The sequence below is a fragment of the Carcharhinus amblyrhynchos genome, chromosome 18 (assembly GCF_965287045.1).
Source record: "Carcharhinus amblyrhynchos chromosome 18, sCarAmb.v2.hapA, whole genome shotgun sequence".
Taxonomy (NCBI): domain Eukaryota; kingdom Metazoa; phylum Chordata; class Chondrichthyes; order Carcharhiniformes; family Carcharhinidae; genus Carcharhinus; species Carcharhinus amblyrhynchos.
In genome coordinates this window covers 19,655,761-19,681,387 of record NC_137341.1, presented here as the reverse complement: position 1 = coordinate 19,681,387, position 25,627 = coordinate 19,655,761, and the positions used below count along the sequence as shown (strand labels likewise).

Genomic DNA, 25,627 nt, shown 5'->3' with positions numbered 1-25,627 from the left:
TTTAAGTCACAGATAGATTTCTGATCAAAGAGGGAATTTAGGGTTATGGGGAGCAGGCGGGTAAGTGGAACTGAACCACTACAAGATCAGCCATGATCTTATTGAATGGCGGGGCAGGCTTGAGGGGCTAGGTGGCCTACTCTTCCTCCTATTTCTTATGTTCTTAATCAAGGATATAGTTCTTACAAACAGAATGGGACAAGAACAGTCTGTTGTAAATATTCACAGTGCCAAAGTGTTTATAATGTGAAGTGTCTCACTCAAAAGAAATTGTATGAAGCTCAGAAATATATTGGTGAATAGCAATAAATATCTATTACTAGCATGTGTTTGGACATGCAAAAAATAATTTCTTCAATGGCAGCTGGTATTTTTATATGCAGTGTTTCTTTTTCAGGTTGCTTTTTTTTCACTTTTCTGTGCTCTTTATTTACTTTCCTGGTATATTTTATGCTTGGCTTCTATTGCTATCTGTTGTTTTAGGATTATGTCTGGAAATGAGGAACTGATTTCTTTTAAAGCTGCTACCACGTTGGTGATATTTTATTTTGTTCAACTTTGTTACACAGCTGGCTGAGTCTGACAGTTTGTAACGCATCACAGAAGTGACCTTTAGTTGTATCCATAAATACCATGGGTCATGGCACATAAATCGACTGTTGAAGTTTCAACTGCTTCTCAAAACAGGGATTGACGTGTATGCTGAGTATAAAATGTGATTATGGGCAGTTGCCATTTTGAAATATGAAAAAATAATATTCATATTAAATTAATGTGGCATGATTTAATGGACAAATGAATTATACAAAGATACCTTTAACCACAATCAAAACATTTTTAAACTATGACACATGCAGCAAAGAGCTCATCAGATTCATTTTGAGGTGCTTTGGCTATGGCATTATCATCATTACTCTGGATCAGATTTGGCACTCTTTGTTTCAGAATCAACTCTCCACAATAAATCATCTTCCACTCCGTCCATTGAATTGGACAATCTGGTAACACTTGGTGCACTAATAGCATCCCACAATTTGATTAAACTACAAACAATATCAAATGTTGTGGGCATGTTTGCTCTGTTGGAGAAGGTTTTTTTCTCTGCCACCCATCCAGCTATCCCATTGGTGCAAACATGATCCTTGAATGGCTTGTTGAGGCACACATCCTAAAGTTGAGCAACAGATATTAGGATCCTTGTATAACTGGCATTACTTATTAGCAGGCCCTTCTTGGGATCTGAACATGACCCACATCAATAATCTGCATTTTTTTATATGGACCGCTGGGACACCTATTCTACAAATTCATGATCCAGGACTTCCAACCATTGTCGTGCACATACCCAAAAACTCCTGCAGAGAATTTAATGTTTGGCACAATTTTATGTTTGAAAATTGTCATAGGTTTTAGATTCATTCCATCAACCATGCAGGGGTGTACTATCTTGAATCTCATCTTCACATGTCCTATTGTTTTCACCAGAAATGTTTTTGAACCTTTCCACTCCACAGTTCAGCTCTGGATATATCAAAATTCATGGATCCATTTTGTTGATCTACCTTAATGGCTACTCATATTTTTGCCGCTGTCTAATGATGAATAGCTGGAAACTGTTCTTTCTGGCATTGAAATCTCTGTGGTGTCTGATCAACCTTAGCCTTCTACCACAACCGCAGATAGTTTTGTTCTATTAATCGGTTACATTAACTAGCAATTGATCTGAAATCTTTGCGAGATTTGGTGTTTGATTTGGCCCACTTTGGGGCATATACGCAGAATGCGTTCTGGTGATAAGCATTCCAACAATTTTCGAGTACTCATTCTGCTGCATGCTTTTCAAGATAGGGCCAGTGACTGCCCCAATTTTGATGGTTCTTTTGGTCAGGGGGATTCTTTCTTCTTCCATTCCAGTTTTTTTACAAACACTGAATTCTTTTGTTGCAGTACAGTTATTTGAAGAGTTGGAAAATCTTTTAGCTTGAAAGCAGCTTTGCACCTCATTATTTTTGATGGAGGACCTAGTTCTCGCCATCACTCACCATGGCTTGCACGGTTTGCTGTGTGTAGATGTGTCTTATACTCCTGTGCATCTTTGCAACAAACACAGCCTGTATAATTAAGCACTAATTTACAGTATAAGCTAAGTATTTTCTGGGGTGAACAATTGACTACTAATGCAAGTGTAGCATTTCATATCTGAAAATTGAGGTCAGCTTATGCGTCAAGTATGTGCAAAAGCATGATTTTTGACACTGTTAAAATAGGATGTCTTGTCTACTGGATTGCCTTGTACACTGCAAACTATGGTAATCACTTTGAAATTGTAATGATTAATGTTGGTGACCAGGTAATCAGTCACGGCTATTATAGTCAGAATTCTGACAGACTTCATCCGTTGGGAAAGAGGCAAGCGTTCTGAAAGCTAGTGGCTTTTGCTATCAAATATACCAGTTGGACTTTAACTTGATGTTGTGAGACTTCTTACTGAATCAGTCTGAAGCCAGAGCGTGAAGTATGAAACCAGATGCTAATCATTTTACCAATGCGATGTTACAAATATCTGCCTCCTCCCTAATCAACACCCAATGAACCAGCAGTCTTTCTTCTTCCATTTTGAATAAAAATCCAATCAATTAATTAACTAATAAACAAATTGACAGCCCCTTAAAGGGACAGTAGTCCTCCTTTATATACACACAAAATACTTAACACCTTATACTTGATAATACAAATAAAAAAAAACCATTAAACCAGCTGAGGGAAGCCTTATGATGCAGTGAGTGGTGTCCCTGTCTCTGAGCTGGAAACTATGGCGTTGTGGTTATGTCACTAGACTAGTAATCCAGGTTAATGCTCTGGGAGCCTGGATTTGAATCCCACTATGATATATGATGGAATTTTTCTAGAAGGAAATCTGATGTCCTTACCTGGTCTGGGTTACATGTAACTCCAGACCCACAACAGTGTGGTTGATTCCAGCGGCACCCACATCCCATGAAGGAATTTTTAAAAAAATGTCCCAATCCAGGACTTGATGGTCAAGAACGGTGTGTTCCTGACCAAACAGGTTGACCATCAATTTGTAAATCTTTTCAACATATTCCAATGGAAGACAGCAAGAGAGGAAGAGATTCCTGATCAGTCATGTGATGGTACAAAATTAGCACCTCTACCATCACCGTCCATAACCCCAGGTTACAATATGCATGAGGAAGGCCGATCGGCTCAGTTGGCCAGGCGGCCTCTCTGTATCAGAGAGGTGCCAGTGGCATCCTTGCTCGGCCCATGGCAGAGATCACTGTGCTGCAAGTCAGACCTGTGTCTGGTCAGATAATTTGAGGAGTAGAAGAAGAACACTAGTTGTAGGAATTATTCAAATATTGACTACACAAATGTTTGAACTATTGAGCCACCTTTGGGCAACACAATGGACACTCACTATTGAAACCTGCAGTCAGTAATTTGCCACTATTAATCAGCTGTCATCATTTTTGTATAATGGCAAAATATGAATGTGGGTAGAGTGTGTGAATGCTGGAAAATTGAAATGCAAGAATGATGGTAAATTGCTGCAAGAGGCAAGAAGAATATTTTCTCTCCATGTATTTTAAGTTTTAATACTTGATTTGGATGCATTCCTGGACCCACTTAAGAAGTTGCATTCATTCAGTATTTCACATAATATCTTTTTAAGCAATAATGTGTGCTCTCTATTGGCTGTTTTACCAGGATGATTTGTATTTGCTTCATGAATTTTAAAAGGGCAGTTGGGAGTTGCAGCTATGGGTATTATGCTGCATGGTTTTGTGCATGTGAATGAAGGCCATGCATTGGGTGAAACTATGATCAAGCAGGTGATTCGCCCAGGATGAGGCTAGCCCATTGCACTTTGGGTGTGCTGACGCCTGCGATGTCCCCAAATGTGGGATACTCGACTGCAAAATTTGTAGAAGTTGTAATTCCTTTTTCATTCCTATATGTCCATGCTTCCCCCCCTTGGGTCGTGTTAGAGCAGTACCTCTTGCAAATTATGCTGCAACTTTGTGAAAATCAGTGCAATTCAGAGTACTAGTTCCACAGCTTTTACTCAGGAAGAAGAGATGGCCAGCAATGTGTAAAATATAATAATCCTCAGCAATCCTGTTGTTGGATGTTATGCAAAGTATGAAACCGAGAAAAAAATTCCAAGTGCAAATTGTGACATTTTAGCTGATAGTATGTTATTCTTTTGCAGCAAGGGCAGATGAATTGGTAACGGTCTAATTGTTTGACACACAACTCCTGTAGTACTGCCTTGAGCTTTGATGTCCCCAATAAAACCATTGCTCTAACCAAGGCCTCTTTATGACGCTTATCCCTGTTTCGGGCCAAGGGACAAAGAGATGGAAAGATATTGCAGATAACTGGCTTAGTTGTCCAGTGCTGGATCTGACTGGACTATGTAAGACACTATCAATTCCTGTGCTGGTCTGCTAAAACTACGCATAATTCATGGCTCATCCTAGAATGCAAGGTTAATTCTTCTGCAAACTGTTACGCATCTACTGCACCTAATTGCCACTGCCTAAAAGGTTGTCACTTTCTAGAATGTATGATCCGGAAAACTCTCATTTTACCCGATGCTGTACAGTGACTGTGGCTGCGCCTCAAGCTTGGGAATCCTGAGCTCAAGCTGAAGCAATATTGGATACTTCATACATGTACAGTCCCCCAGAGACATGAAGTGTTCTGAAGTTCCCATGTGGTGCAGGAATTACCAATAACACATTTCGGATGCCCATCCATGATATAAAATCAACCTTCTATTCCCTCTGTTCAAAAATCTAGTGAGTACAGTGTTTAAAATATTCATTTTAATTAATAAACTCTAACCTGCTCCGTGTATACACTCTTATTGAGCCATTTACTCATATGCTAATGCTGGTTGTTGAAGTTTTTAATTGCTCAGTTTCTAACTTGAATAAATGTACTAAAGAGGAAACAAAAAAAGAAAAAGCCAATTAACCATGAGCTAATTACTTCCTTTCAATGTGACGTCAAACTTTCATTTTTTTCAAATGTTGTTGCTCCAGTCTTTATATTGTTGCTATTCTGTGTTCTCACTTTTTATACTGCCACTGTTCTGTGCTCCCATTTTTTATATTATATCCTACTTCCTCAGACTAAATTTTATGTTGGCATAAAAGTTGAGAATGAACACACCTCCATTTGGCTGCCTCACGCAGCATCCATCTAATAGCTAACAGGGCCATTAATTACAATGAGGCAGCTTTCCATTCCCACCTGGGAGAAAGTCCTGCCTCTGAGAACAGCCAGCCAATTAAATGGTGGCCACTGTTGGGCCTGGAGTCCAGATGAAGGTAAGTCTGGGGTGCAACAGGCAGACTGGCAGAGGAGAGTGTGTGCACTTGAGGGTATATGGATACTTGTGTGTATATTGGTGGGTGTGGATATGTATGTGTATGTTTGGTGGGAGATGTGTATAATGGTGTCAGATGGAGAGGATGTGATTTTTAGTGAATTTGTCTGCAAGCTATGACATGTCAATTTTTAATTTCATGTTTTGAATCCTATCCAGGTTTATTAATCTGGCTGTGGTGTTTTGCCATGCAATTTTCTGATTGTGACACTATTTTATTCAGTGCAAAAGGTTCATTCATTGAAATTCTAACAGGAGCTTGTTCTTTCACACGGTGGTGATGAGAGCATTGCAATATAAAAATATTCTGAAACCTTAAGTGCCTACAATCATATTTAAACCATTTGTACCATATTCACAAGTTAATCAATAACCATCCAAAAAGCTGCAAAATCAGACATGACCTGAGAACCAGTGGGAAGACAGTACCTCAATTAGAACAGAGGCATAACTCTGCAACTATTAAATGTCCCTTCAGGGAAGAACTATTTCAATTTTAAGGGGCAGTTTGAAGTGTCATTGCAAACCTGTGAGGAGCCTTACGCAGTTTCCTGTGATGCCAGGCTCTGGTCCCTCCAGGCCTTGAAGCACTTTGCTATGCTGCCAGCTTCAGCACTGGCACTACTGATCACAGCAATTTCAGCTGCTCTGGCTGCCCTAGTTTTTCTCCTGTCTGACATTTTCTGGCCTAGAGGTTTGTGGACCTGTGATTTCCATGCTGCTGTTAGATGAAGTATGATTTTATCTGTCAACAGCAACATTGAGAACCAACTTGCCATAGTTTGAGGACTGTAAAAGTCAATCCTGACTCTAGGATTTCAGATATACTGAGCCAGATAATGTCTGCTTTCATAGTCAGTGTAACACCCATCCAATGTAGCTTATTTGGACTGTATGAAAGTTATTCAAAGTTCCCCATACAAAAAATGTCTAATAACTGAATACCTTGCAAATCTAAAACAAAGGTGGAATTATTTTATTGCAAGGCCATTACGTTGAACAATAACTGTTGAATGCAGAAATCAATAATTTTTTATTTGAAGAATTAAGGGAATAAGGATTATAAGAGCGTTTAGTTAAGTTATATAACTGTGTAGAAAAATAAGCACATTACCCGATACTTACACAATTTGGCTGTTCATTGACTTTCCAAATATATCACTCAGTATTTTCTGAAGTTCACCTCAACAAAATAGACTTAAAATCAACTTTATTTGAATGAAGCTGCCAAATTTGTCCTCTGGCTTTTCTTAAAATAATTTTGAAAAATGGCAGTGTAGAAACTTTTTGAAGCTAAAGAAGAAGATTCTATTGATACCACTGAGTGAATTATGCTGCTGTGCTCTGAGGTATTAGAATCAGTGAGGGACCATTCGTGTTTAAAGAAAATGTCTGAGCAACTGGCAATTAGCCAACAGGACTACACTGCAAGATTTTATATTGTAAATAAAAACATACTTTACTGTATAGCAAAAGAATTAAACAAAGTAAGTACTAACTTATTCTGTGGCTTATAGAGATTTTGCTATCAACTTAGTTCTACTTTCTATTTTGCTGCAAGATTTCACTTATCATAGAAAATCTTTAAGGTTCATTCACTTTTCCTGGGACCATCTCAAAAGGTATGACACCACTCACCTGAATTCACTCTGATTTATCTTCAGTGCTGCAGCTATTTGCCAAAAGACTGGATTTCATGGGGGTCCTCCCATTCATTTTTGGCTAAGTGACCATCCAATTTCTTTACTAACCTGACAACTCCAATACTGGCCTTCCTATGCGGTGGCTGTAAACATCAGAAAACACCCTTGGTTTCCAGTAGTTTGATGCTATAGTTTCAAACTGCAACCAAGTTGATCACTTGCAGAACTCCAACTGCAGCAAGGTGAACTATCTTTCATTGAGGATTACTGTAGATTTATTACTTTGCTTCCAGCTAAACAAATCTTCCAGTCATTTTTCCTGTTTCAATCTTTGTTGAATTCTTGTAATGAATACCAGCTCCCACTCAGGCTAGGTCATGTGCAATATATTGAACATTTACTCTACTTAAGGTGGAGGTCTGGCTTTATCTCGCGACTTCCAAGGAGCTACAAACTACATAAGGCCTCAAAGTTGACACAGTCTCTTAGCAGCTTCTCTCAACCTGATGGCTATATTCTAACTGAATTCACCAAGATAATCAAAATAGCTCCACCCCCTCCATAGCAATGTGACACGTGTGCCTGTTCCCAGGGATAAATTCAAATTTTTAATTCAGAAGCTTTCCTTAATTCAGGGAAACTGCTTTGTGTTTGAATTTATAAGTTGAATTTTTTTTATGGGTGGTAAGCTGGCACAGTTAATACTATTGCCTCAGTGCCAGTGGCCCATGTTCAATTCCGTTTCCGAATGACTGTGTGGTGTTTGCATGTACTCCCCCAGTCTGTGTGGGTCTCCTCTTGGTGCTCTGGTTTCCTCCCATATTTCAAATATGTGCTGGTTAGATTCATTGGCCATGCTAAATTGCCCCTCAGTTTTGGCAGGATTAGCAGGCTAAATATGTAGGGTTACAGGGATAGGGCCGAGGTGGGATTGTTGCAGGTGCAGGCTCAATGGGCCAAGTGGTCTCCTGGACTTATCTTTTCACTGGAAATAACTACAAAAGTCCTTTTTTCAGTTTGTTCATTAAATAAGCCCACTTGCTGTTGTTATAATCTTAACTTTCTAGATGTTAACCTCTTAAATCAACATGGCCCCAACCTTTTAAGTATAGTAAAGTTCAAGCTTACTTGAATTACATTTACTTCAGGATTATCATCAGTTTCTCAACCAGATACCCCCATTTTCCACAGATAAAACTTTAATTCCTAAATCCAAAACTTCTTTCTAAAGTTATTAAGTAGAAATTCATAACAGCACATCACCAGTGCTCATAAATCAGCTCTGAAACCTCAAGTCAGAAATGTCAATTCTGTGCCCAGGGTTTAGCCAAGACTAAAACATTCCAATAAAAGGTTTGAATGTATTAAAATTCACCAACCTAATTCTGTGGCTAAGGTCAGAATTATACATTCCCCCCCCCCCCCCCCCCCCCCCCCCCAAAAGGCAGGTTTGGGTTGGGGGATGGGGATTGGTAGGGGGTAGTGTAAAATTGCATGGACAGGATTCCCGCCAGGATCCCAATCCAGACGCAATTTCAGTGTAGGGCTAAGGGTCCTAGACTGGAAGCCTACCTGTGATCCTGTTGAGGCCCTTAAGTGGCCACTTAACTTAGGCTTGGCCCTTGGACTAAGGCTCAGGCATGTCATTGCAGTACCTCTTCCAGCCTCTGCAACACTGTACCTGGAGGGGCTGGGGAGATGTTGGCAAATCTGATTAGTTGACAGCTTTCCAAGGAGGGACTTTCCAAGGGCATACAGAAGTTCCGCTTGATGCCAATCAACACACAGTTGAACTTGAAATGGTGGCAGGCCTGTCACATCCTTAAAATTCGCAGTAAATTTAATCATGATATTTTGATATATGTAATTTTGTAAATTTCAAGTTTGTTTAAATCCTTATTTTGTCTATTAGAAAAATTACAATGGAAAAACATTTAGAAAGCGTATTTGAAAAGGTGGCTGGGTCGTGCAATTAAAATGATCGGTATGGTAGGTATTAGTTTTAGTAGCACAGTGGTTGTGCTATTGGAGTAATAATCTCGAGACCTGGACTAATGATCCAGGGACACGTTCAAATCCCACCATGGTAGCTTGGGAATCTTGGATTCAGTCAACTAAAAATTTCTAGAATTCAGAAAAAAGTGTTAAGAAATTATCAGATCGTTATTTTAAAAAAAACCTTTCTGGCTCACTATTACCCTTTAGGGAAGGAAGTGTGCCATCCTTACTCTATGTGTGATTTCAGAATAGTCTGGCAAGCAATTTACTTGCATCAAACCACTAGAAAAAAGTCTAAGGAATAAAACTGGCTGGGCCACCTAGCATCAAAGCACTGGATTTGACAAAGGCACACCCAGCACAGTCAGCTCTGCAGCATCCTCCTCATTAACATCAGGGGGTTTGGACCAAATTTGGGAAAACGGTCCAACCACCTAGTCAAGCCTGACAACTTGAATTGAATTCTACAGCACAGAAACGGGGCATTTGGCCAACAGGCTTGACATACACAATGTCCCAGATTCCTCCCCTATCATCCCTGAATAAGTGCTTTTTCATTGGTAGGACAGAGCCATCATTAGCAGTATAGTTGTATACAGGTGGGAGGGTTTGGCCCAGGAAGTCATTGAACATTGATTCTAGACACCGCAAGGTCTCATGGCATCAGGTCAAATATGGGCAAGGAACCCTATGCTCGCTATCACCAGCTGCTCTCAACTGCTGATGAATCAGCACTCCTTCATACTAAACACTGCTTGGAAGAACCCCTGAGGATAGCATGGGCACAGATGTACTCTGGATGGCTTCAGTGTCTAACAACAAGAATGACACTGCCGCTGACTGAGCTGGCCAAGTCCTGAAGTATATACCTTACCTACCACATTGGGCCAAGTCAACCGATGATGAGAGAAAGGTCACAAGGGAGGAATCCTCATTTCCATCAACCTATCTGGCAGAGAAACATCTAATCATAACAGTAGTGGTTGTAATGACCACTGCATAGTCCTGTGGCAATCTGGTCAAGCTACAGCATGGAACTATATGCATGCTAAACAACAAAACCACAACTTGTGGATGAGGTGAAAGCAGTCCTGTCATGTGGCAGTGAACAATTAAATAACTAATGTGATTCGTGAGGCTCCATCAACAACACTAGTCTCTATGATGGTGGAAATTGGCAAGTGCAAAAGGTACAACACTGGCATCCACCTGACAAAATAAAAAATTGCCCTGGTGTGCCTTGTCTATGAAGAAAAATAGAAAAAAAATCATTCAACCATTTATCATCCCTGCAATTTACCCTTAATCTTCAATGTAGTGATTGAAAATGTCTCCAACCGTGTTATCAAATGACTCATATTCACCAATAATTGGCTATCAATGCTCAATTGCTAGGATCACTCGACTGCAGACTTCATTATAGCCTGAAGTATGAGCAAAAGAGATTGATTCTTAAGGTGAGGATAGAATGACTGCCCTTGACAAAACAGCATTTGACCAAGTGTAACATCAAGGAGCCCCAGCAAAAGTGAAGTCACTTCCAGCAATGACCTTCCTTCCGTCATTAGGGCAGAAGTGTTCACTGATAACTAAGTTTTGAATACCACTTGCAATGAAACTGTCAAACCTTCCATGCACGTGAGAATTATCATTTATGCTGTAAAAATACAGGTTGTCATAGACAGGAAGGGGTCAATTTAACTGCCCTGATTTCCCCACACTTTATCTGCCCATAAACAGACAGGTATTATTAAAATTCTGATCTCCCCTTTATAAAAGATGGTGTATATTCCCCAGCCCTTAAATTTTGGAAATGTTTCAATCCTCTATTAATGACTTTGCACAGCAAATTCAGAGTAAGATGAAAATAAAAGGGTTGGTTTATTTTTGTGAATCCGTAGGTGAGAACACTGGCTGAGAGCAGTAGAGATAGCAGTTGCACATGTGCAGGTCTCTAGAAGTGGAAAGCTGTCACACAAATGCTCTCAGCCTCCCTCAAATAAAGCACCTCCACCCTCTCCCCAGTTACTGCTGGGGCCCGCAGCCTATTGTAGACCCTACCATCCTCCTGGACCACACTAACCCCACGACCCGCCACTTGATCGCCTGGCCAAAACCCCCACCCACCGCCCCCGTGGCCGTCCCTGATTGACCTCCCTCCATCCCCCCCACCGATCCCTAATGCAGAGTGGCAGCAGGCCATCACCAAACTCTCTCTCCACCCCCCCCCCCCCCGGAACACAAATAGGCTCTGGCCTTGCTCCCTTGGCATTGCCTAATGGGTGGTGCAGACTGACACTGCCCCGAGGGGCACTCTTCTTGCCCCAACCTCCCCAGTGGGCCTCAGTGGTCTCCGGTTCTATCAGTGAGGCCACGACTGGTCAGCTGTGATCCTCACTGGAGAGAATTTCTCCTGGCATGAGCATTGAGTCAAATGAGCCAGGATATAACACCTCATTAAATCAATGAAAAAGTTGAATATGATTTAAATAAATTATTCAGTCTCATGCTGGAAATGAGCGCGAGGCTGATCGTACCGAATATCCAGTGCCAGTAAAATTGTGAGAAAGATGAAGTCATGTGTAAACCTGATTTCCCAGCTCTCATGCAATTTTACCAGCTCATTCCACCCATTGACTGACAATGGTAAGATCGCCCCCAGGATATATATAAAACCAAGGCTGGAATCTAGGTGTTTAACTTGAGTCATGAGTGTTGGGTTAACTTCACTGCCGCTCTCTTTGTCGAAACCATTGCATTAGGATTACTAATATCTCAGCCATTTGCATCATTATGGGAGATTATGTCTTGTGAAGGTTTTCCTTTGTTTTGAGTTAGCTGGACTAGACTCCTCATCCTATGGCCATTGTTACCTTGAAACTGCTGCAAGGCATCAAGTGATTGGCTGAATCACTTGTTAGCTCAGAAGATCTCCATTTTTAACAAAACTTTTAGAAAAAAGATTGCTTTATAGAATAACCCAATTGGTGAAAATATATATTTTCCATCACGTCTCAATCATGACACAAGCAAAGACCATTTCCAGCAAAATAGGGTCTAACCACCCTCAGTACCAATGCCATCCCCAGCTTACCATTGATTGGGAACTTAACTGGATTAGCATATAAATATAAGAACTGGTTAAAAATTGGGCATTCTGAAAAGCACTGGAAAGGTATCATCAACAGTGCCTTTGCAAGTTCCTCCAAATCTAGTGGTCCACAGTAGTGCCTTCTCCCAAACCAACATTGAGGTACTAATAATTAAAAGGAGCTTACTGTGTGAGACCATGTCATTCATATGACTGATATCAGACTTTCAAAGTAGCTGCTCTACCATAAACTCAGTTGCAATAGGAGATTCCCAAAGGATAACTGAAAAGCCTTGGGGATATCTTCAAAGCATCTCTGAAGGAGATCAAACTTTCCTGCTAAATCATGGGAGTCTCGGCGTGTGACTGACCAAAATGGGGAATGTTCGTTCCATACATTGAGAGACTTCATAGGAAGCACACACAGATCAGAGCACAAAACACCAAATCTGCTTGACTCTTCAGCACCACCTGCCCCGCATGTAGCAGTTTGCAGATCGCTCATTAGACTTAGAAGTTGTCTCAGAACCCATTGAACTGGAGTTAAAGCAAGTTATCCCCAATCTTGAGGGACTGTACATGAAGAAGAGAAATTTTGTGGTATGTAACTCGCCTCCCCACAAATGTTCCGCCATCTACAAGGCACAAGTCAAGAGTATGACGAGGCACTCTTCACTGGCCTGGATGAATATAGCTCCACCAATGCTCAAGAAGTCCTTTGCCATCCAAGACAAAGCAATTCACTTGATTGGCATTCCATCCACCACCTTAAGCATTCACTCCCTCCACCACCGCTGCACACTGATTGCAGTGTGTACTTTCCACAAGGTGTACTGCAAAAACTCACCTAAGTTTCTTTGACAGCACTTTCAAACCCATGACCCAATTGGATGAATAATGGAGAGCAAGGCTGATTGAACAGGAGCAACTTTAAGTTCCTCTCCAAGCCACAACCACTCCAACCTGGAAACATATAATTCCTTCATCATCGCTCGATCAAAATCCTGGGACTTCCTCCTTAACAGCATCACAGCTGTATCTACAATTGGGAGATTGGAGCGGCAGGGGTGGATCAAAGCAAGTGAGGCAGGTAGCTAGTGTCAGGGCTGGCCAGAGACATCCAGGAGGCCCGTGATTGAAGGGGGGGAGTGGGGGAGTTGCACAGCCAGCAATGCGGACTGGCGGGGCTGGCCAGCAATTGGGAGCCTGGCAGTGCGAGACTACTGTGCATGCACTGATCTCTGCTCTGACAGATTGGCGCATGTGGAATGGCCCACTCATCGTTATACTACTGGCCTCTCCAGCAGGCATAAGCTCTGCCTTATCTTTTTGGCGTGCTTCACGCTAGGGCTCTCTGTGATGCGCAGTGTGTGGGAAATTCATTTCGAAAATCCTGCTGACAAAAGCAGCGGGATTTACTCCAGTTATTTGCACGAACTCAGTACTTAGAAATTTTGGGGGAGAATTCCACCATGGCTATAGAAATAACAGCTAGAAATCAGTGCTGGTATTGTTGGTGTTGAACTCTTTGTGTGTTTTGTTCTGTGCTTCAATCAACATGTTGACCCCTTGGTACCAAGTCTGTTTCTGCCAAAGTAATATGCTTACAAAATGTGGACAATGGTTTGAATAAAAGAACATTTTTTTCTTAAGTGATTTACTTCAGTTACTCATTCTTTGTTTGGAGAAATAAGTTTTGCCAAGTTGAGTTTCTCTAGTGACAGGTATAAAGAAAAACGACCTAAACAAACTTGGTTATATTAGATGGAAAAATACTCGTTAAATGTTTTAATTATTGTGGTATTTCAATTGGGTAACCTACTCAATGGTAGAGTAGTAGTTAAATGTTATTGAATTATTTACTTAGTGTAACCAAAACAACATTTACATTCATTCAGTTTAACATGTTTTATTTTGCTTGTTGATGTAGAAAGAACACTTATTAGTGACATTTTAAGCAGAAAACTTCCTTGCACATAGATGCGCACAGCATATAAACTAAAAGCAGGTAGAAATGAACAAAGCTTGTGAGTGTCAATGAGAAAAAGCATTTTTCGCTGTTTCAGTCAGTAACCTATTCTTGGTGACCTATTAGCCTTGGTTTCAGTTCATCCACTAGCTAAAAATATCTCCAATGCACTTGGCTGTGTCACCAGGTCCACATTACTCTTTCAGCGGGCAGGTGCTGAGGGAGATGGGGAATGATTGAGCAGCATGACTTTCGGCACTTTCAATGAATAAATAATAACAAGTAGAATGCGAGAGTGCAAAAAGATGTGGCGTAGGCAATGTCGCTACAGCAACACTTTCATGCATTAATTCTATTCCTCTGATGGCTCTTTTCAATAAAAATGAAGACTTTCAACTCTGAGCAGGAGCATGTTACAGCACTGATGAGGCCTCTTGTGCTCCAAAATGATTCTGCACAGCCTGGTTTATAATTTTGTGCAGCAGACATAGAGAGAAAATGAAAGCAACTGATCATTACTGGCAGCAGAAGACTGGGCTCCCAGCTGAAGCACTGCAAGTTTAAATTCAGCATTCCTGCCTGATTCTGATCTGTCTGCCTCATCAGATGCCTTTTCTTCTCCTCCCCTCTCCTCCCACCTAGTTCCTATGCGACCCAATGTGTGGAAGTCGAGCTATTTGTCTCCTATAAGAGAATATTCATAGATCCTGTGCACTAAGATTTTGGTTTCAGTTTGATCTATTTTGCAGAACAGTATTGACTATGGTTATGGGGCGAATTGTCCCAATCCTATAGCACTGAAAGATAAAAGGTAGCAAGTAGAATGATTTGAAGCCCTGTAAGCTAGCAAGTAAAGATACCAGTGCCACTTATTTTATATTCTTGCCAATTCTGGCTGTGTATTGTAGACTTTGGCTAAGGAAACCCAGCTATTTCCATGGCAACCCGAAAGGTGGCATTTCATGAAATAAGATTCACAGATGGTGAACTCCTTTGTATTGCTGGGCCATGTGACACATCGTCTTGTCACATCTGACAATTTGAGAAAATTGTTACTTTTCCAACTTCAGAAGAATGGATGACTTGTGGCTGTTGGGCTTATGTTGATGCATCCTGTATATTTTGCAATGTTTCATCAAGAAGGCATCTATAATTGTAGTTGTCCTATTAGAGTACCTTTTGTTCCATCCTCTATGCTACCAGACTACTATATGGAACTCTATTTACCCTCATCAGTTTCCGTTAAATTGTTTATTACCTACGCGTTAAATTAGTGTCAGCTTGTCTTCCAAAATTCATCTGCATTGGTGACTGAACATTAAGTCGTGAACCTGAAAATGCCCTACCTGAACCATTGTCTTCTCCTGTTGTTTTCAAAAGCCTTCTTAAAATGTTGACCCCTAGATTTACTATTGCAGCTCTAATTCAGTTCTCCTCTGTGAAGTGCCTTGGGCTGCTTATAATATAAAAGGTGCAATGTAGATGCAAGTTATTGTTATAATTATTGTTTGGTGGAGGGATTGAAGTATACATACACGAGTATACATACAAGTTTGGATTCCAAGATGATTGCTGTTTTTTTAATGAAGTAGCACATTACATCATCAAACCGCCACAGCACTGTCATGCTCACAGCAATCTAATCAATATGATTGTATATTAAATGTAGGCTTTTCTATAACACCATTATCATTTACACATCAGTGTTTTGACTTTTGTAATCAAGTAATACTTTCATTTACATTCTCTATTAACATAAGCTCACAGAACCTATTCTTGATACTAACATCAATGTATCTTTTGTTAATACCTTCACATTAATACTGCTCTCTCTTTAATATCTCTGCTGGATAGGGTGAGTAGCGCTGCCGAGTCGCTTCCTATCCTTCTCTGGGAAGAAACAAAATGTGCTAAAGTGGCTTTTCTTTTGATTTTATTGAAGGGATTGCCTGACAGTGATTGCTGTGATTCCACTTCCATGAGTGTATTGCTCTCCCTGTTTAGAATAACAAAGAACAATACAGCACAGGAACAGACCCTTCGGCCTACCATGCCTGTGCCGATATGCAGTTTCTATCCCTCAGTTCACCTCCCTTTCATATATATACCAACATGTACCTTGAATGTTGCTAATGTGCCTGCTTCCACCACCTCCGTTGGCAGTGTGTTCCAGGCACTCATCACCCTCTGTGTAGAAAAACTTTCCTCTCACATCTCCCCTAAAGTTACCACCAGTCACCTTAAACCTGTGCCCTCTTATAGTCAACACCTCCGCCCTGGGGAAAAGCCTTTGACTATCCACCCTATCTACGCCTCTCATAATTTCTATCAGGTCACCCTTCAGCCTCCATCTTTCCAGTGGAAAAAATCAGTGTTTATCCAACCTCTCCTCATACCTAAACCTTCAGACCAGGCAACATCCTAGTAAACTTCTTTTGTGCCCTCTCCAAAGTACTTGTGTTCTTCTGATAGTGTGGTGACCAGAATTGCATGCAATATTCCAAATGCAGACTAACTAAATGCTGGTGTAACATAACTTGCCAACTTTTATACTTGATGCCCCAACCAATAAAGGCAAGCATGCTTTATGCCCTCTTGACCGCCTTATTCCCTTGTGTTGTCACTTTCAGGGATCCATGGACCTGTACATTCAGATCTCTCTATGTCAATGCACCTAAGGGTTATGCCATTTATTATGTAATTTGCACTTGATTTTGATCTTCCAAAATACATCACCTCACATTTGTCCAGATTAAACTCCATTTGCCATTTCTCTGCCCAAATTTGCAATCTATCTACATCCTTTGACAATTGTCATCACCATTTGCAATTCTGCTAGCTTTTGTGTCATCTGTAAAATTACTAATCAGACCATCTTCATTTTTCTCATATATATCTCTATCTATATTACAAACAACAAAGGTCCCAGCAGATGTCCCTGTGGAACATCACTAGTTACTGATCTCTACTCTGAGAAGCACCCTTCCACTGCTACTCTGTTTTCTATGACCAAGCCAGTTCTGTATCCATCTAGCCAGAACACCATAAATCCCATCAGACTTTTAACTTTTGTACCAGCCTGCCATGAGGGACCTTGTCAAATGCCTTACTGAATTCCATGTAGACAACATCTACTGCCTTTCACTCTTCAATCATTCCTGTCACCTTCTCAAAAAACTTAAGAAGATGTGAGACATGACCTTCCCCTCACAAAACTATGCTGCCTATCACTAACAAGTATATTCACTTGCAAATGTGCATAAATCCACTAATTGGCTATTCTCTCGTCCCCCTGGAACCTTGCTTGTGGCCAAAGAGGGTGCAAAGATATCTGTTAAGGCCCTAGCTAATTCCTCCCTTGCCTCCTACAGTATCCTGGGACAGATCTCATCCGACCCTAAGGACTTGTCTGTCTTAATGCATTTTTAGACATCCAACACTTCCTCCTTCATTATATTGATCAATCTGAAAGTGTTCACACACCCTTTCCTAATCTCAACATTTCTCAAGTCCCTCTTTTTGGTGAATACCGATGCAAAGTACTCATTAAAGATATCACCCATTTCCTCTGGCTCTACACATAACATTCCTCATTTTTCCTTGAGTGGGCCTACTCTTTCCCTGACTACTCTCTTGCTCCTAATATGTATAAATGTATATAAGATGTGTAAATGAATGAGGCTGTATTTTTGTACTTACTAAGACTTCCTTCTTTTCCCGGTTCTGACTTACATATGATCTAAATTCAGTCAAAACATTACCCATTTATCCCATATGTTTTACACCTTTATCTAGCTTACCCCTTTCCCCACTCCATTAATTTCATAGCACTTTGTATGTTACAACAGCAACTCCACCTCAAAAGTATTTCATTGGCTGTAAAGCACTTTAAGTCTTAACTTTGATTGTAAGATAGGTGGATCGAAATCTAGTGTCTTAAACTTAAATAAGAGCAATTACAAGGATATGAAGGTAGAGTTGAAGGTAGAAGTGTACTGGAGAATAGGTTAAAGGTAGAGAAATAGTAGCAGATATTTTGGAAAATAATTCAATACTCTCAACCTAGAGCCTTTTTTCCTCAGTGAAATATATGGGAAAGATGTACTATCCATGGTTAACTAAGCAAGTTGAAGATCATACCAAATTGAAAGAAAAGGCTTACAGTGCTTTGAAGATTAGAACATAAGAACATAAGAAATAGGAGCAGGAGTAGGCCAACTAGCCCTTCGAGCCTGCCCTGCCATTCAATAAGATCATGGCTGATCTGTCGTGGCTCAGTTCCACATTCCCGTCCTCTCCCCATAACCCTTAATCCCCTCTCTTATCAAAAACCCGTCAACCCGCGTCTTAAAAATATTTAGCGAGGTAGCCTCCACCACTTCAACAGGCAGAGAATTCCAGAGATTCACCACCCTTTGAGTGAAGAAGTTCCTCCTCAACTCCGTTCTAAACCGCTCCCCCTTTATCTTGAGCCTGTGCCCCCTAGTCCTACTATCCTTTCCGAGCGGGAAGAGTCTCTCCACCTCTATCCTATCCATCCCATTCATCACCTTATACGTCTCAATGAGATCTCCCCTCATTCTTCTAAACTCTAACGAGTACAAGCCTAATTTATTCAGCCTCTCCTCATAGCTCAACCCCCTCAACTCCGGCATCAGCCTAGTAAACCTCCTCTGCACTCCCTCCAAGGCCAAAATATCCTTGCGTAAGTACGGCGCCCAAAACTGCACACAGTACTCCAGCTGCGGCCTCACCAATGCCAGTGATAGATCAGAAGATTGGCACGTGTTTGCAAATCAGCAAGTGGTGACTTCTATAAAATTCAGACAGAGCAATTAGAATATGAGAGAAAACTAGCAAGAAATATAAAAACTGAGAGTAAAAGATTCACCAACTTTATAAAAAGAAAAACAAGGAAAGTAGGCATTTGACCAGGATTTAATAATGAGAAACAATGAAGTGGTAGAGACTTTTTACTATGAAGACAGAAACTTTGAAGTATTGTCTCTGTCATCGTAGTAAAAAGCATTAAAAGCACCCCAACAATAGTAGAAAATCATGAGACAAAAGGGGTGGGAAGAATTTAAAACAACCACAGTAACTACAGAAAAGTACTGGAAAAACTAATGAGACTAATTTCCCTGCACCTGCTGGCTTGCTTCCAAGGGTCTTAAAAGAAGTGGTGATAGAGATAGTGGATGCATTTGTTATAAGCAGGTGAGGAGAGTTGAAGTGGCTCCCCTATTTTCTTTCTTATTTGAACGCAGCAGGTTTTTCGAAATCCTGTTATACTTTCCAGCTTGGTAAGTGTTCAACTATAAAATAGACCATCAGGGAGGTTTTCTTGCATTTTTAAACAGAAAAGAGGATAGTTTTTATTGTATTTAACCCGGTCTGAATAAAAATAATAAATACACTCTGATTCTCTCTCTCTCACACACACACACACACAAGCACACTTGGATCTACTGCCCACAAATAGATTTTGGCATGGGGAGGATACATAAAGTAAGTTAGAGTCCAGTAAAATAAAAGGATATATGGCTGGTTTCAGGCTGGATTCGGTGATCCAGTTGCTTTCATCCAGTAGCCCTGCTACTCTTGGTGTCAAAGCAGTTTACACTTTGGGACACACGATTCATCTGTTCTTCTGGAAACAGACTTCTGGGTTTCGTTCTTTTTCAAATCTATCCATGATACCTGGACAGTCAATATCAGCAGACAGGGTTGAACTTGCAAGTCGGATAGTGGCAGAAGGAGCGAGAGGGGAAATGAATTCACTCATGGTTTGTTTGCTTCAGCATTTCTTGAGAAAGCTGGTGCATAAACACACAAAGGGAAAATTTGTTACTAACGTTTTCTCTCCAACTATCCAGTGACCCAAATTTGATCATGGCTAGTGCATTCCAGTTATTTTGGTTTGGTGATGTCTGGGGATTCTCTCTCATTCAGAGTCCTATTGGTCAGATGTCATGGTTTGTCTCCAACTAGTTGACTATTCAGGTCTGGATGCTTTGCTCATGGACTGAAGTGGTCCCCATTTATGTCTTTCAATTGTTCCTGGTACAGCTTTGCAATCATGTTGCCTCCATTTTTAGTAGTTTAGTAGTATAGACAGTGATAGGCATCTTGAGGAGAATTGTTTGGTGGAGCAGATGCAGCATGGTTTCGTTAAGGGGAAGTCGTGTCTGACGAATTTATTGGAGTTCTATGAGGACGTGTCTAGGGCGGTGGATAGAGGCGAGCCGGTGGATGTGGTCTTTCTTGATTTTCAGAAGGCGTTTGACAAGGTGCCTCACAAGAGGTTATTGCAGAAGGTCAGGGGGCATGGAGTTGGGGGTAGGGTATTAGTGTGGATAGAGGATTGGCTGTCAAATAGGAGGCAGAGAGTGGGGGTCAATGGGTGCTATTCGGATTGGCGGTTGGTGACTAGTGGAGTGCCCCAGGGGTCGGCGCTGGGGCCTCAGCTATTTACCATTTATATAGATGATCTGGAGGAGGGAACCGAGTGTATGGTGTCGAAATTTGCTGATGACACCAAGATTGGTGGAACGGCAAATTGTGCGGAGGGTGCGGAGAGTCTGCAGAAGGATCTAGATAGGCTGGGCGAATGGGCCAGGAACTGGCAAATGGAATTTAATGTTGGCAAATGTGAGGTTGTCCACTTTGGTAGGAATAATGGTAGGAAGGACTATCACTTATGTGGCGAAAAACTGCAGCAGGCGACAGTGCAGAGGGACCTCGGGGTCCTTGTGCATGAGTCGTAAAAACCCAGCCTGCAGGTGCAGCAGGTGGTCAGGAAGGCGAATGGGATGCTGGCCTTCATAGCGAGGGGGATTGAATGTAAAAGTAGGGAGGTCTTGCTGCAGCTGCAGGGCACTGGTGAGGACGCAGCTGGAGTACTGTGTGCAGTTTTGGTCGCCGCACTTACGCAAGGGTATTTTGGCCTTGGAGGGAGTGCAGAAGAGCTTTACTAGGCTGATTCCAGAGTTGAGGGGGTTGAGCTATGAGGAGAGGCTGAATAAACTAGGCTTGTACTCGTTAGAGTTCAGAAGAATGAGGGGAGATCTCATTGAGACGTATAAGATGATGAATGGGATGGATAGGATAGAGGTGGAGAGACTCTTCCCGCTCAGAAAGGACAGTAGGACTAGAGGGCACAGCCTCAGGATAAAGGGGGGGCGGTTTAGAACGGAGTTGAGGAGGAACTTCTTCACACAAAGGGTGGTGAATCTCTGGAATTCTCTGCCCGTTGAAGTGGTGGAGGCTGCCTCGCTCAATATTTTTAAGACGCGGGTTGATAGGTTTTTGATAGGCAAGGGTATTAAGGGTTATGGGGAGAGGGTGGGAATGTGGAACTGAGCCACGACAGATCAGCCATGATCTTATTGAATGGCGGGGCAGGCTCGAGGGGCTAGATGGCCTACTCCTGCTCCTATTTCTTATGTTCTTATGATACAAACTTGCAGTCATCTATGACTGTGATCCCAAGTCACTGAAATGTGACTTTAAGTCTGTTTTTTTTAAAAAAAAGCACAGGTGTTTCCAACCAGTAAACTCATAAGTGTTTTTTTAAATATAAATCATGGCTTCACAACACATTAATCTTCCAAAATTCCCTCGATTCTGGAAAGTCCAGCTGATTGGCAAACTCCAAATGTTCAAGAAATGAAAGGAAAAGAAAGCAGGATTCTGTGCACCAATTAGCCTGACACATGTCATTGTGAAAATACTAGAATCCATTATTAAAGTAGTAGTAACAGGACATTTGACTATCATAACAAAATTAGGTAGAGTCAATATGGCGAAAGAGAAATTGTGTTTGACAAATTTATTGGAGTTCTTTGAGGGCATAACAGACAGAATGGATAAAGGACATAGTGCATTTGGATTTCCAAAAGGTATTCGATAAGGTGTCAGAAATTGTTACTACACAAGCTAAGAGCTCATGGTGTTGGGTGTGATATAACAGCTTGAATAGAGCATTGGCTAATGTGGTAGTGTGGCCCCTTTAAGGGAGAATTCCCTGAGGGCCACATGATTGAACCAGAGCATATTGGCTACCGAGGCAGGAAGCTGAGCCAATCGGGAGCAAGGGCTCATGTACTAGTTTGGGGAGGGCCTGCAGTTAAATTCAGGGAGGAGAGTTGTTTAGTTGCATAGCTGATTCTGTCTGACCCTTTATCGTTTGCAATTAATTTCTTATTACTTCGAGCCACATTGAATCGCCCTTGATTTATTTGCAGGAAATAGAGTCAGGATAAATGGGTCATTTTCAACATGGCAAACTGTAACTAGTGAAATGCCACAGGGACCAGGGGTGTCCATCATTTACAATCTATATTAACAATTTGGATAAGGAATCAACTGTACTGTAGTCAAATTTGTTGACAGTGCAAACATAGGGCAAGAAGCGGTGAGAATGAAACAGTGAGTCTGCAAAAGGATATGTAGATAAGTTAGTGAGTGGGAAAAAATCTGGCAAAATTGTATAATCGTCCATTTTGGCAGGAAGAATAGAAAAGCTGATTATTTTTTAAATTGAGAGAGATTGCAGAATATTGCAGTACAGAATGAACTGTGTGTCCTTGTACATGAATGGAATGTTGGCCTTTCTAGCGAGGGGGATAGAATATAAAAGTAGGGAGGTCTTGCTGCAACTGTACAGGGTACTGGTGAGGCCGCAGCTGGAGTACTGTGTGCAGTTTTGGTCGCCACACTTGCGGAAGGATATTTTGGCCTTGGAGGGAGTGCAGAGGAGGTTCACTAGGCTGATACTGCAGATGAGGGGGTTGGATGATGAAGAGGGATTAAATAGACTGGGTCTGTACTAATTGGAGTTTAGAAGGCTGAGGGGGGATCTTATAGAGATGTATAAGATAATGAAGGGGATGGATAAGGTAGAGGTAGAGAGATTCTTCCTGCTTAGAAAGGATAGCAGGACTAGAGGACATAGCCTCAAGATAAGGGGGGGCGGGGGGGGGTGCGCAGTTTAGATCAGAGTTGAGGAGGAACTTCTTCACTCAAAGGGTGGTGAATCTCTGGAATTCTCTGCCCATTAAAGTGGTGGAGGCTGCCTCGCTAAATATATTTAAGTCACGGGTAGATAGGTTTCTGATAGACAAGGGAATTAAGGGTTATGGGGAGAAAACGGGAAAGTGGAACTGATCCACTCCAGATCAGCCATGATCTTATTGAACGGCGGGACAGGCTCGAAGGGCTAGATGGCCTACTCCTGCTCCTATTTCTTATGTTCTTGTGAATCATAACAAGTTAGCATGCAGGTACAGCAAATTGGAATGTCGGCTTTTATTGGAAAGGGTTTGGGAGTATAAAACTAGGGAAGTCTTGCTACAAATGTACAAGACATTGGCAAGACTTCACCTGGAGTCTTGTGTGAAGTTTTAGTTCCTTATTTAAGGTAGGATATACTTGCATTGGAAGTGGTTCAGAGGAGGTTCGTTAGGCTGATTCCTGAAAAGAATAAAGTTTTAAAAAGTTTATTTATTAGTCACAAGTAAGGGTTACATAAACACTGCAGTGCTATTACTGTGAAATTCCCCTAGTCATCACAGTCTGGACCTGTTTGGGTCAATGCATCTAACCAGCATATCTTTCAGAATGTGGGAAAAACCAGAGTACCCAGAGGAAACCCAGTCAGACATGGGGAGAACATGCAAACTTCACACAGACAGTGACCCATGCCAGGAATCGAACCCAGGTGCTGTGAAACAGCAGTGCTAACCACTGTGCTACTGTGACACCTCTGTGACAATGTGTTGTCTTGTGAGGAAAAACTAAACAGGTTGGTCTTGTATACTTTGGAGTTTAGAAGGAGAGGTGATCTTGTTGAACTATGTAAGATCCTGAAGGGGTTTGAGAGGATGTTTCCTTTCAGGTGAGAAATCTCTAAAAGCAGAGCCAAGTGAGTTTCCCACGTAAGACAGAGTTGAGGAGAAATTTCTCCTCTGAATTATTAGTCTTTGGCATTTTCTTCCACAGATTACATTGGAGGCTGGATCATTGGACATAGTCAAGGCTGAGTTTGACAGATTTTTGATCAATAAGGGAGTTTAAGATTAAGGTGGGGGGGGGGGTGGGCGTAACTTAGAAACATAGAAACCCTACAGTGCAGAAAGAGGCCATTCGGCCCATCGAGTCTGCACTGACCACAGTCCCACCCAGGCCCTATCCCTATATATTACTAACTAATCCCTCTAACCTACAGAACCCAGGATACTAAGGGGCAATTTAGCATGGCCAATTAACCTAACCCACACATCTCTGGACTGTGGGAGGAAACCGGAGCACGTGGAGGAAACCCACGCAGACACAGGGAGAATGTGCAAACTCCACACAGACAGTGACCCAAGCCGGGAATCGAACCGATGTCCCTGTTAACCACTGCTACCGTGCCACCCTTTCCTTAGAGTATAGGCAGAAAATGGAGTTAAAGCCACAATTAAACCAATTATGATATTATTGAAGGGCAGAGCACGCTTGATGAGCCAAATGAATTACTACTCCTGTTTTTTATGCTCTATCTTTCCTGAACCTCTTGTATCCTGGGGTCATTTGTGTCTAGTTCTGCCCTTTTGATATTGTTCTCCATTATCACCACAATATCCTAGTTTCATGCATTTTTATCTGTCTATGCATATAGCTCATCAAGCCTTGTATATCATGCTTCTTGTGTCTACAAACATGTACTCTAAACCTATTGTAGACCTCCTTACATTCCCTTAGTCTGACCTTACCTATTATCTGTAATATCTCACTATTGCTTACTCTCAGGCTATCTGCCTCTTCTAATCCTTTATGCACTTTGGTTCTCCTTTGTATTATGACCTCTTAGTTTATGTTGACCTGCCAAATTAGATTAAAGCTTCCCAAAGCACTGGCAGACTGTTCCACAAGCATATTGGTCCTTGCCGTGTGAAATTGCAATCCATCCGGCCTATATATGTCCCACCTCCCTCCTTCTAAAGGCCCAGGAATCTAAAGCTCTCTCCCTTCTATCCCATCTATCCAACTATGCATTCATCTGCTTTCTCTTATTTCTATAATTGCTAGCGTGTGGCTCCAGGGGTAATCTGAAGATTATAAATTTTGAGGTTCTGTTTGCATATCAAATTTCCTAAAATTTGTCCATGGGAGATCATTCCTATTTCTACCGATATTGTTGATGTCGCTTGACCACTGGTTGCTCACTTTTCCCCCTGAGTGTTCCACAGCCACTGAATTACATCCTTGATGCTGGCATCAGGAAGGCAACATACCATCCTGGAATCAGGTTTGCAGCTACAGAAATGCTTGTCAGTTCCCCTGAAATTGCATGTCACTGTTTCCCTAATTTTTCTCCTGCCTCCCAGTACAGATGAGAACCATCATTTGTAAATGCATCCTGGTTGAAGGGAGTGAGATGCTCTCAGGGTGCTATTGAACTACCTACCCTATCCTCTTGACTGTCCGGTGCAAGGTGGTCACCTTCAGAAGTGTGCTAA

The 25,627-nt window shown here is 41.5% G+C and overlaps 1 protein-coding gene and 1 pseudogene across 5 annotated transcripts in view; both read left to right on the top strand.

Annotated features, from left to right (window-relative positions):
* Positions 1–25,627, top strand: part of mad1l1 (mitotic arrest deficient 1 like 1) — a 924,959-nt gene that overhangs the window by 449,803 nt on the left and 449,529 nt on the right. The window lies entirely within an intron of this gene.
* LOC145355218 (U1 spliceosomal RNA) lies at positions 3,820–3,974 on the top strand (annotated as a pseudogene).